Source organism: Camelus bactrianus, chromosome 8 (genome assembly GCF_048773025.1).
Source record: "Camelus bactrianus isolate YW-2024 breed Bactrian camel chromosome 8, ASM4877302v1, whole genome shotgun sequence".
Taxonomy (NCBI): Eukaryota; Metazoa; Chordata; class Mammalia; order Artiodactyla; family Camelidae; genus Camelus; species Camelus bactrianus.
In genome coordinates, this window is record NC_133546.1 from 22,476,538 (window position 1) to 22,486,718 (window position 10,181).

The 10,181-nt window shown below is 37.2% G+C and overlaps 1 non-coding gene across 1 annotated transcript; it reads left to right on the plus strand.

Moving 5' to 3' along the window:
- The first annotated feature begins 249 nt into the window (after window positions 1-249).
- Window positions 250-323, plus strand: TRNAV-CAC (transfer RNA valine (anticodon CAC)). The gene has a single exon. It is a non-coding gene; the product is annotated as a tRNA-Val (tRNA).
- Window positions 324-10,181: the final 9,858 nt, after the last annotated feature.

Here is a 10,181-nt window from a genome sequence, read left to right on the forward strand (position 1 = left end):
GGAAACGAAGGAGGAAAAGAAATCACCATTTAATGTGCATCTGCAAAGCCCTGTGATGTGTACTTTGTGTATTGTACTGTTCTAAGGTCTTGCTGCGAACAATAAAAACTGATTCTGGCATGTTTAAACAAAAAAGAAATTTACAGCTAGCCTACTAAATCTAAGAAATATGGGAACCAGGTCTGAGAAATGATAAGAAATCAAGGAAATCTAAGCAGAGGAAACTGAGCTCAGAAATACTCTGGTGGGGAGGGTATATAGTTCAGTGGTAGAGCACATGCTTCACATGCGTGAGGTCCTGGGTTCAATCCCCAGTACCTTCTCTAAAAATAAGTAGAAATAACAAACCTAATTAGCTCCCCTCTAGAAAAAAAAAAAAGAAGAAGAAAAAGAAAGAAAGAAATACTCTGATTAAGTTTATGCCTCTAAGACCCCTTACAGCATTACTGAGACTACTGGAAACTCTCCACCCCACTGGGCACTTCCCCAGAAAATAATCTTTGTTCCCTGCATCACTGCATCACTCCTCAGATTCAAAGTTCCTGTTGGGAGTGTGTTTGGACAAGTTTGGGTCATGTGCTCACTCCTAGCTGTCGAGTAGGAAATGGTCCCTTTTACCTTACCAGGGTTTGGCAGAACTCTGCCCCCTACCAACAATGAGTTATTGGTGAATGATTTTGAAATGGACAGAAGATTTGGATGTCTGGCAGCCAACAAAATAGCAAGCATTCACTGCTGTCTACCACTTTAGTTTTCTAATATCTATATGCACCACTCATCCTTCATGATAAAACAAATATTTACATGTCAAAATAAATCTTCCTGCTTAGTATAATACAATGACTACCATTACCAATACCATCTAGAGTAGAGAATGTACTCATTTTCCCGAAAGGAAGTGTCCCAAGGTGTCAAGAGCTGCTGCATTCAGCTGCAAATCAAAGATCTCTTACTGATACTCATTCTTCCTCTAGTGATGATATAATCTCATCTTTCTATAATGTAGCTATGGACTAATTTATAAAGCAAACCACCAACATATTCCATACACAACAATGCAATAGAAAAGAAAAAGAGAAAAGATTCCTTGAAATACATGGCAAAACAAAGAAGTAAACACAAGTAAAGGTTACAGTAGTCAAATCCGTAACTTTTCACAAGGTTGGGTGATATGTATGACTTCCCTCTTCCACTCCTACTTCATCTTCCATTTGCTGTCAGACAGCATCTTGGTTGGTCCTTCCAACAGAGCAATGTAGTGGTCTTCATTGATAAAGCAGCTGAGCAGATGTATAACTTAGGTTCCACCCATACTTCTCCCTGTCAGCATTACATAGCAACAACCTTACATGCCCCTGATAGCCAAAATCAGTGACTCCAAACAACTTCTCCTAACAATGACCAGGCCCCTTCACCCTGACTATTTGTCTCTGTTCAGTAGCATCTAGGTCTCGAAGTAGCCAGGTATCAGTCTCAACTTTTAATTTTCATAGAACCGTTGTAGCCCTGTCGGAGCATTATTCACTTGGATTCTAAAATCTTAAATGCACCAGAGCTCAGGTGTCAATGGGCACTTCTACCTCTACTCTTGTTTCCCAGACCTAAGTGTTCTGTCTATTTGGGAGCAAATTTGTCTTAAAATATATGTCTGGACAAAATCAATTTATGAAAAATGTTTTAACGATATTTAGAACATTTTAGATCCCTAAGTTTTGATCCCTAAGTTTCTTTTGTAGCATTAAATATATCATAGAGTGTACTACAAATATTGTTTGTTAGTACCATTGAAACTTGTGTTGCACAAGGATGAATAGGAGATGAAAAGAATGAATGGGAATAATAAGACTGTCCAGGAGGCTCTAGAGAGGCAAGAAAACTGGTCCTTGCAAAAGCACGTTACACTCATTTATGAGGATAATTGAAAGGACACAAGTTTGCCCGAGTGTGGCTCCTTTTCCCTGAGTCAAATTTTATGATTTAATTCATTTATGTCTGTCATACTCATGATTAAATTTGTAAAATATTTTTTGAGCGCTAGTCACGTGCTATGGGCTCTTCCTCCAACCAGTCTTATTCAGCACTTTTATCAGTGACTTGAATGAAGAGATAGCAGTAGACTTAACAAAAGTAGAGATGGCAAAAGCTTTGAATGCAAAACAGTTAATGGTAGAATCAGCATTCCAAACTGTCAAAATAAGTTGTAATAATGAGCCAAACTTATCAGTTTAATAGAGATACAAGTTAAATCCTTACGTTCAAATTAGCAATTTAGTTCAAAATGCATAAGTACAGAATTGGAGCATCATATTTTAAACATATTGTATTAAAAACAACCAAATCAAAATACTGGGACTTGAGTTGGCTGCAAGTATGGTGGAGAGTCAAGAACATGGTAAGGCCGCCAAGCAGATGATGACATCTGGGCTACAATGGATGTGCAGTGCCCAGGAGAAGGGCAGCAGTGTTCCCCTGCTGCCTGCTTTGGTCAGGCCATAACCTGCATGTAGCATGCAGTGCTCATTTCTGGATCTTTGATACAAAATGTAGGAGAAACATGGACAGACTAAGAGAGGTAAACCTGGTGGAAGAAAGAATCTGCACACAGTGTCATATGAGGAACAAAAGGAAGAAAGCAGAAATGTCTGGATAAAAGGGATATAGCTTTCAAACATTTGAAGGGATGTCAGGAGGAAGTTGTTTGAAATTTATGACCCATCACTCCTGATAACAAGTGTTTAGTCAGGGTCTGACAGGAAAACTGTCTCCATGCCTCAACCATGTGACATTCCAGCATAGTTGCTGGCAGGCAGATCCTTGCACGGAACATACTTTCACAGAGAATGTCAAGGCTGCGTCTCTGGGGCATCCCTGAAGATTGACCCTTCCCATCTGTAAACACACCCTGGACGAAACATCAAAAACATCAAAGCAACCTTTCCTTCTATTTCTACTACGTTCTGAAATGACTACAGGAAGGAGCCTTCAAAATGGGGGCAGCTAAGTAGAACTGGAATGAGACATATTTTTCTCTGATCTCTTTGGAAGAAGATACTGAAAGAACCAAATCTCTCTACAACATTAAGGACTTCATTTATTCATTCATAAAAACACACTGAGCACTGACTCTGGGCCAGTGTGTTGAGAACATTTAGATAAAAGATATCATCTTTGTCCCCAAGGAACTCACAGTCTAGTGGTGATATGTGTAAACAGATGATTGTAATGAAACTTGGTGAAATGCTACAATTACGAATATTTTCCTAAGTAGATCTTATCATTCCCTACTTGACTCTAATATTAATAAATTATTTTTTTTTAAGTTTTCTATACTTATTCTAAATCTTCTGGGGATTAAAAGATGCATACTTATTAAGGAAGATAATTCCCTCCCTAATTATTGGAGGTTATTTACTCTTAGAGACAGTTGGAGGACCTGGATCCTTCCCAAGACCTGAGGATACATGCAAAACTCTACTTATAGTTATTATGTTAGTATTCCACAACTCCGATCAAAGTTATCAGCCAGCGCATTTTCCTGGAGTTACAGTATATATAATACCTAATTCTCTCATCTACCTGTAGGAATCTATAGCTGCTATGCAGGATGATCCATTTGGTGTTTGGGATTTTAAACTATGTAAATGTGTCTTTGACTCTAAAGACTTACAAACTGATAACATCATAAAACACATAGATGCCTTTCCATTTAACTTTTTTCATAATTGAAATTTTTGTTCCATGATCAGACCACAGATATTATGAAACAATTAGTAAATAATTCTTAATATTGAAAAATTTTAAATTCACAAGTTTTAATCTATAACAATTTTTCCAGTGACTTTCCATCTTAAAATCTGTAGGCAAATTGTTCTTAAGTAGAGGATCTCAAATACCAATATTTTTGAATATTAATAAGCTATTAGGCCTAATTTCCCCCAACTTACAATTTAATACATATATATACCACATGCTCAAAAATTTCCAATTTTTCACAACACATTATTAAAGTAGTAAGGAAAACTGGACTACCACTACCAAAGGTGTCACAGTTCTAATGGAAGAGCTGAGGATAGGAAGTAGGCATTTTTGAGAACAATTGTATTTTAAAAAATGGGTTAAAACAGTAAGTCATTTAAAATATTTGTCATGATTATGACTTCAAATTGCTATTTAGTTACATTTCATATTATAGGCTATTAAAACTACACTTCTACAGCCTATGGAATGCTAAGTTGACAAAAAGGACCCTAGTCACTTTTTTTTTAACATTTTTTTATTGAGTAATAGTCATTTTACCATGTTGTGTCAAATTCTAGTGTAGAGCACAATTTTTCAGTTATACATGAACATACATATATTCATTATCACATTTTTTTCACTGTGAGCTTTTTAAAAAAACATTTGCACTAAAACAACAACAACAAAAAAAAAACCCAACTACTTAAATATGTAAAAATGAAAAAAATAGAATGAGAGGTGAAATTTCTCCGTTTAAAATGTCCACCAAAAATTTGGGCCACCAAAAATTTGGGCCACCAAAAATTTGCATTTATAAACATATTGATACAAATACCTTGAGATTAACAAGACGAGATGAATGAGGACCACTGGTGAGACTCGGCTGATACACTAAGTATCACTAAGTGGACTTGCCTTTTCTTTCACTTGCTTCATCAGAAGCTAGATTCCCCTCATTTTTGGTTTTTGCTGGTTTCTGCAGGGGAGTCTTCTAGTTTCTTGATTAGCAACTTCAGCCTTTTCTCTTTTGTCTGCATTTATTTTTGTCTGAAGATTTGTCCTGTCCTGGGCCTTCTGTGGCTTTGTTTCAACATGCACGAGCAGGCTTGGCTGACAGCCCTGCTGTCACCTCTTGAACTCTTCTGTTCCTGCCCCTTCGGTTGAATTGACCTTGTATTGTGCCTTGCAGAGATGTTTGCCTTTTCCACTTACATTTAATGACATTTGCACACGATGCATTCTTTCCTGTTCTTTGCATCATTTAAAAACTGATACAAATGAATTTTGGATACTTCCTGTGCTGTTTGTCTGATCTGTAGTCACACTTTATGGAGTCTTTCTACTGACAGTCCCACTTTGTGTCAGAAACTGCCTCCTAACTCATATATTTAGCATTAGCTAATTTCTGTACTCTTTATAGACGCAGTAAATGAGCCAAGGACGCCAAATAAATAACAACGCTCAGCAGTAATAAATTCTAGTCCCTTCATCTCTTTTCAAATACTTTATGTAATTTTTTTAATTTTTTGTTCATCATTGAACAAAATAGATATTGTTACTTTTTAATAGATTAAATGCATTTCAGTTGACTAGAAGATTTATTATAATTTTTAATGTCACAACTTTGGCCAGTGGTAGTGTCACTGGTAGCTTTTTAGGTAGGTTCCTGTGTCTTTTTGGTGTGATTTTATTCATCTTTGAAAGCTTTCTTGCTTTTTGGCACATGATCCAAGCTCTATTTTCAGGCCAAGCATAGACTGAGATGTTTCTTGAAGGAGCCTTAGTTTCCTTTAGTGAAAAAATACAGAAAGCAAGAATGGATACCATTGTTCCTAGGTTATTTCAGTATCAAAGCTGCAAAAGTTTCCTTTTAAAGTTTACACTGGCATTTCTAATTCTATTCTAAGATTACAATGTTCCTACTTAATTTGAGGAATTGCAGCACCTTTTCTCTTACACAAGCAAGAATAATTCCTTGTTTCCCTTATTCAACTAGGAGTTCCAAGATACCCACCCCAATAACAATACAGATAATAATGTACTGAATAAAGCTCAATAATCTCTGTGTAGCTGCTTTTCTTTTGAAAAGGGATCCCAGAAATGATGTGCATCCAGCTACTCAGTCCTAGGTTCCTTCTTCATCCTTCATTCTCTGGCTCTGTAGGTGCTTGTTACAGATGGGTTCTTTCACTCTTTTCAGTTGGTTTTGAGCCTGAGGTTTTGGCATCCTCATTACTTCCAGTTCTGCATTCTCCAAAGTGGAGGCTTTGGTTCACTACCCCTTTCTTGGTTCTAATATTCAGTTTTGGAAGAGTCCAAGAGCTAGTCCAGTCCACTCTGAGAGGATGGAAAGAATTTTCCTGTGTGGTCCATTATGACTTACTGCACAATTAAAAGTAAAATTTCATTTATCCAAGTGGATGGAGAGCAAATGGATTCTTCCACTCCTCTTTAATTTCTAGTAATTAAATGAAATTAAATTTCAGCTCTCCTAAATTTTGCCCTCATCTTAAAACTCTTTAAATATATCCTGCTCCCTTTCCTAAGCCAAAAGCATGTCCTTATATATATCATCAAACATTTTCTCATTCCCTTAGCAACCTGATGTATCATGGAATATTTTATTTGCATTTTATGAACCCCAGTGATTCTCCCAGTTAGTACCACTTTCATCCAGCACCAGGCCAGTTCAAAGTATTTAATTTTCTGCAGGAAGATCAAAGACTTCGTGTGCGAATAACATTACATGTAAACTCAGAGCTTTGAGGTTTAGACTGCAAGTCTCTCCTTTGACTCATGATCTAAAAATTCATATATTTTGAATATACCATTCATTTATCAAAAACACAAATGTCTTTAATTTACTCATAGATAACACCAGTGGAGAACTCCAATTTCTCAGGAGTTTTTGATAAATAAAAATAACCATTACTCAAAATTTTATGAATTCAATCTTCCAGAAACTACTTTAAAATATCAGAAAATAAGCAGAAAGTATCCATATGAGACAGTTCAATAGAAATATTATGTACATTTACATAAGGTAATTGCATATTTTCACTTCAGTTTTTAAGTCGCTTATCCTTATAGAGAAAAAACACAAAATCACATTTAATTTCTCATTTCATTATATAATATAGTTGTGGTTTTCCTTTGAAATTTAACAGGTGTTTAATTTTAAAAATTACTCAATTTTTTCAATAAATATTATTTTAAAAACCACCAGATTAATTTTTGTTGTTGCTGTTTTTCAACCCCTGTCTTTCTAGAGCTGGAACTTTTTCTATTTACAACAGATTTAAAACTGTCACTTTTTTCCCCTCTCAGACTCAGGTGCAAGCTTCCTATCTTTTCCTTGGCCTTATTTTTTTCTTACTAGCAAAAGTTAAATTTCTCTTTTTGAGCTTAAATCTCTGATGTTAAAAAAAAAAGTATTTGTTTAAAGCAGCTTAATTCATGTAATATTTAACTATATATGTATACATTTATATTGTCATCCTATTTTTACTTAATATACAAAAGCTATTCAAGTAAAATATTTGAATACAAATTCTTCATATATGAGTCCAACCAATAAATCTTCATAGTTTCAATCAAGTATATGTTTTTTTAATTGTTTGCTTGTTGTTGCCTCCCCACAAAAAGATACTCATTCTATAGATTCTAAAATCTCTGAACTTTACATTTTGAATTTTAGAAGCGTGTAATATGTTAGTAGCCTGCCAAGTGTTGGTGTGTTTTTTTTTTTTTTGGTCTTGCTTTTCTGTTTCTTGTTTTTCTGTTTTGTTAATGCACACAGAGTTGTTATGATTTTACATATTTAAATATGTACTCTGGGGAGAATTAGTTCATTTTTATATACATCTTGTGACTCTGAAAGTAAGGTTCAGGCAGTGGAAGTGAACAGACTTTCCTGGTGAAGCCCCTTGTCCCATTCCGTGTGGGACACTGCAGGGCTGCACTTCTTTGGGTTCGGACCCAAACCCATTACTTCTAGGCTGTGGTCTTCTAAACCATGGGGATGTAGGGATCACAGCTCACGGACTTCATCTTATTTCCAGACAATCTACAGAAGACTTCTTGTCACCCAAAGAGGAGAAATATATGGTAGCTCATGGGGACCTCATAAGAAGGTAGAGGTTTACTCAGGCACTCATGTCCCCAACAGCTGGGGCCTCATTACTCTTTGATAACAGTTCCATCTTCCCACAAAAAAAGTCTTTGAATATGTCATCTTTTGCACTTGGTGGCGCTGTACAGGTACCTGTGAGGGTTCACCAGCGCTTTTCTTTTCCTTCATGGATTTAATGATTTTGAAATCTCTCTTGGGTATCTATTAAAAAGGCAATTAGGAATTTGTCTTTCCTACAGATACTGTGATTCCATCTGGTTATAGTTCCTGGTTGTGTCTAGGACCGTCATGTTGCACAAAGCCAGGGAGCCCCACATTTATTTTGTTTGAATGGCGACCCCTGCAGTTAGGCAACAAGGCAGCTCTGTCAGTATTCAGCTACAATGTGGGATCACAACTGACTAACAGGATTAACTGATTACCAAGGTTAATTTGGTACAGTTCTGAACTGATACAGAATGGGGTCCAAAATGGTTTAAAGATTAGTTGAAGAGGTAAGGTACTTCCTTTCTGGTTCCTGAACGTGAATCAAGGTAAATTAATCTAGTCTAGTGACAACCAGTCATGTAAGAGATACTTAGAGCAGGAAAGGGCTCTTACAGACTAGACAGGCAGATTGACAAACTCAGTTAATGGTCTGTTTCCAAAACAACAAAGCCTAGGCATCTGTGCACCACAGAAGGGAGTTAAGGAGGAGACATCATAAACAGGATTAAAAAATAAGGGATCAAGGTCTAACTGTTGCTCACTCACACCTCTCTTGCTGACTACTTCTGCCTTCTCAGTGTCTGTGTTATTCCAGATCCTATTGAAACCACATCAAATTATTATAGAGAAAAAGACCACACACTTAGAATTAAAGGCTAGGTCCATACTTGTTGATAAGAACTGCATTGCAAGAAGGAAGAAGAATACTCACCAGATTGTAACTAGGTGACCAGCATGCCCCTGTTTTAACACACCGAAATGACAGGCTTTCCTTTAAACATAATTTCAACCTTACACCCCTTCTGAGAACTGCTTTGTGATCAGCACGGGGTGTGGTGCCTCGTGCCCCTCAAATAAGATAAAGAACTCATGACCGTTAGGGAGGCAAATCAAGAGAACTGATAGTGTTAGTTACCAAACCTCAAAAAGGCTACTTGAAAGAGATCCCTCTGGCAAACCTTTGAAAGGAGGCACAATGCTCGTGTGGTAAAACATCGTGGAGTTATCATTTTTGGAGACTTGATTCCTTTATTTAACTACTGACAAGCAATGCTATCTTATTAGGAATAGTTGGCTTCTTTCATCAAATGTCAGCTACCTGAGGATGGGTCAGGGTGACTCTGGACAGAACCTCTGAGTCCAAGGGAGGTGGGAAGGTGATCTGAGGGTCCCTTCCCTCACCAAGATTCTGCAGATGCTATGGTAGCTATCAAACTTCAGGACAAGGAGGAATGAGAAAGGGTAACAGAGGAAAGTCCTAGTGCAAAACAATGAGTGGCTTGGAAACCTCAAAGTTGGGACCATCAGCAACTGACATTTCAGTAAATCTGCATCATTACCTTCTTGTCATTAATTTTGGTATCTTGTGACCAGAGTTCTTTCAAATGAGATATATTTCCCATCTCCTGTGGGAAACATGAGCCAGAGGAAGTGGGACACCACAAAGTGGCTGTGACCTTGGAGTTCAGGAATTCTGCCCCCAGGGTTATGTTAGAGTATTCAAATGCCAGCAGGGTTTCCCTGCCATCTGTAGCAACAAGCAGATCACTACCCAAAATAGTATCCTAGAACTCTGCTGGGTAAACTGCTGGTGACACATGTTTGGACAGGACCTAGGGGAGAAACATTTCTATGCTTCAACCACATGGCCTTCCAGCTCCCTTGCCGACCAGCAGGTTAAAACAGTGAAGCCTGTTCCAGGGGGTGTCACTGCGGCAGGACTTGGTAACCATTAAAACTCATTTCTGTCCTCAGTAGACAAATTCTGTGTGAACAAGGAAATATACAGTCCCCTGCTCCTGGATCATGACTACATTCAGCAATGCAGTAGGGAGGGTCTTTTGAGCGATGAAGGATCCAATATTACTGCAATCCAACAGACTTTATTCTGACTTTCATTGAAGAAAATAATGACATGAGCTAAATCTCCCTTGTAGAATACATGCCGCAAAATCTTTTTCAGATCAGAGAATCAGTGTAAGGGAGCTTACCCTAAAATTTATCTGCATTATTTATAAGAAGACATTCATGATTAAATTGTTCCCATGAAAAAATATTTAACTATAATTAAATAAGGCCACTTAAGAAGTGGAGTTCTCCTTTC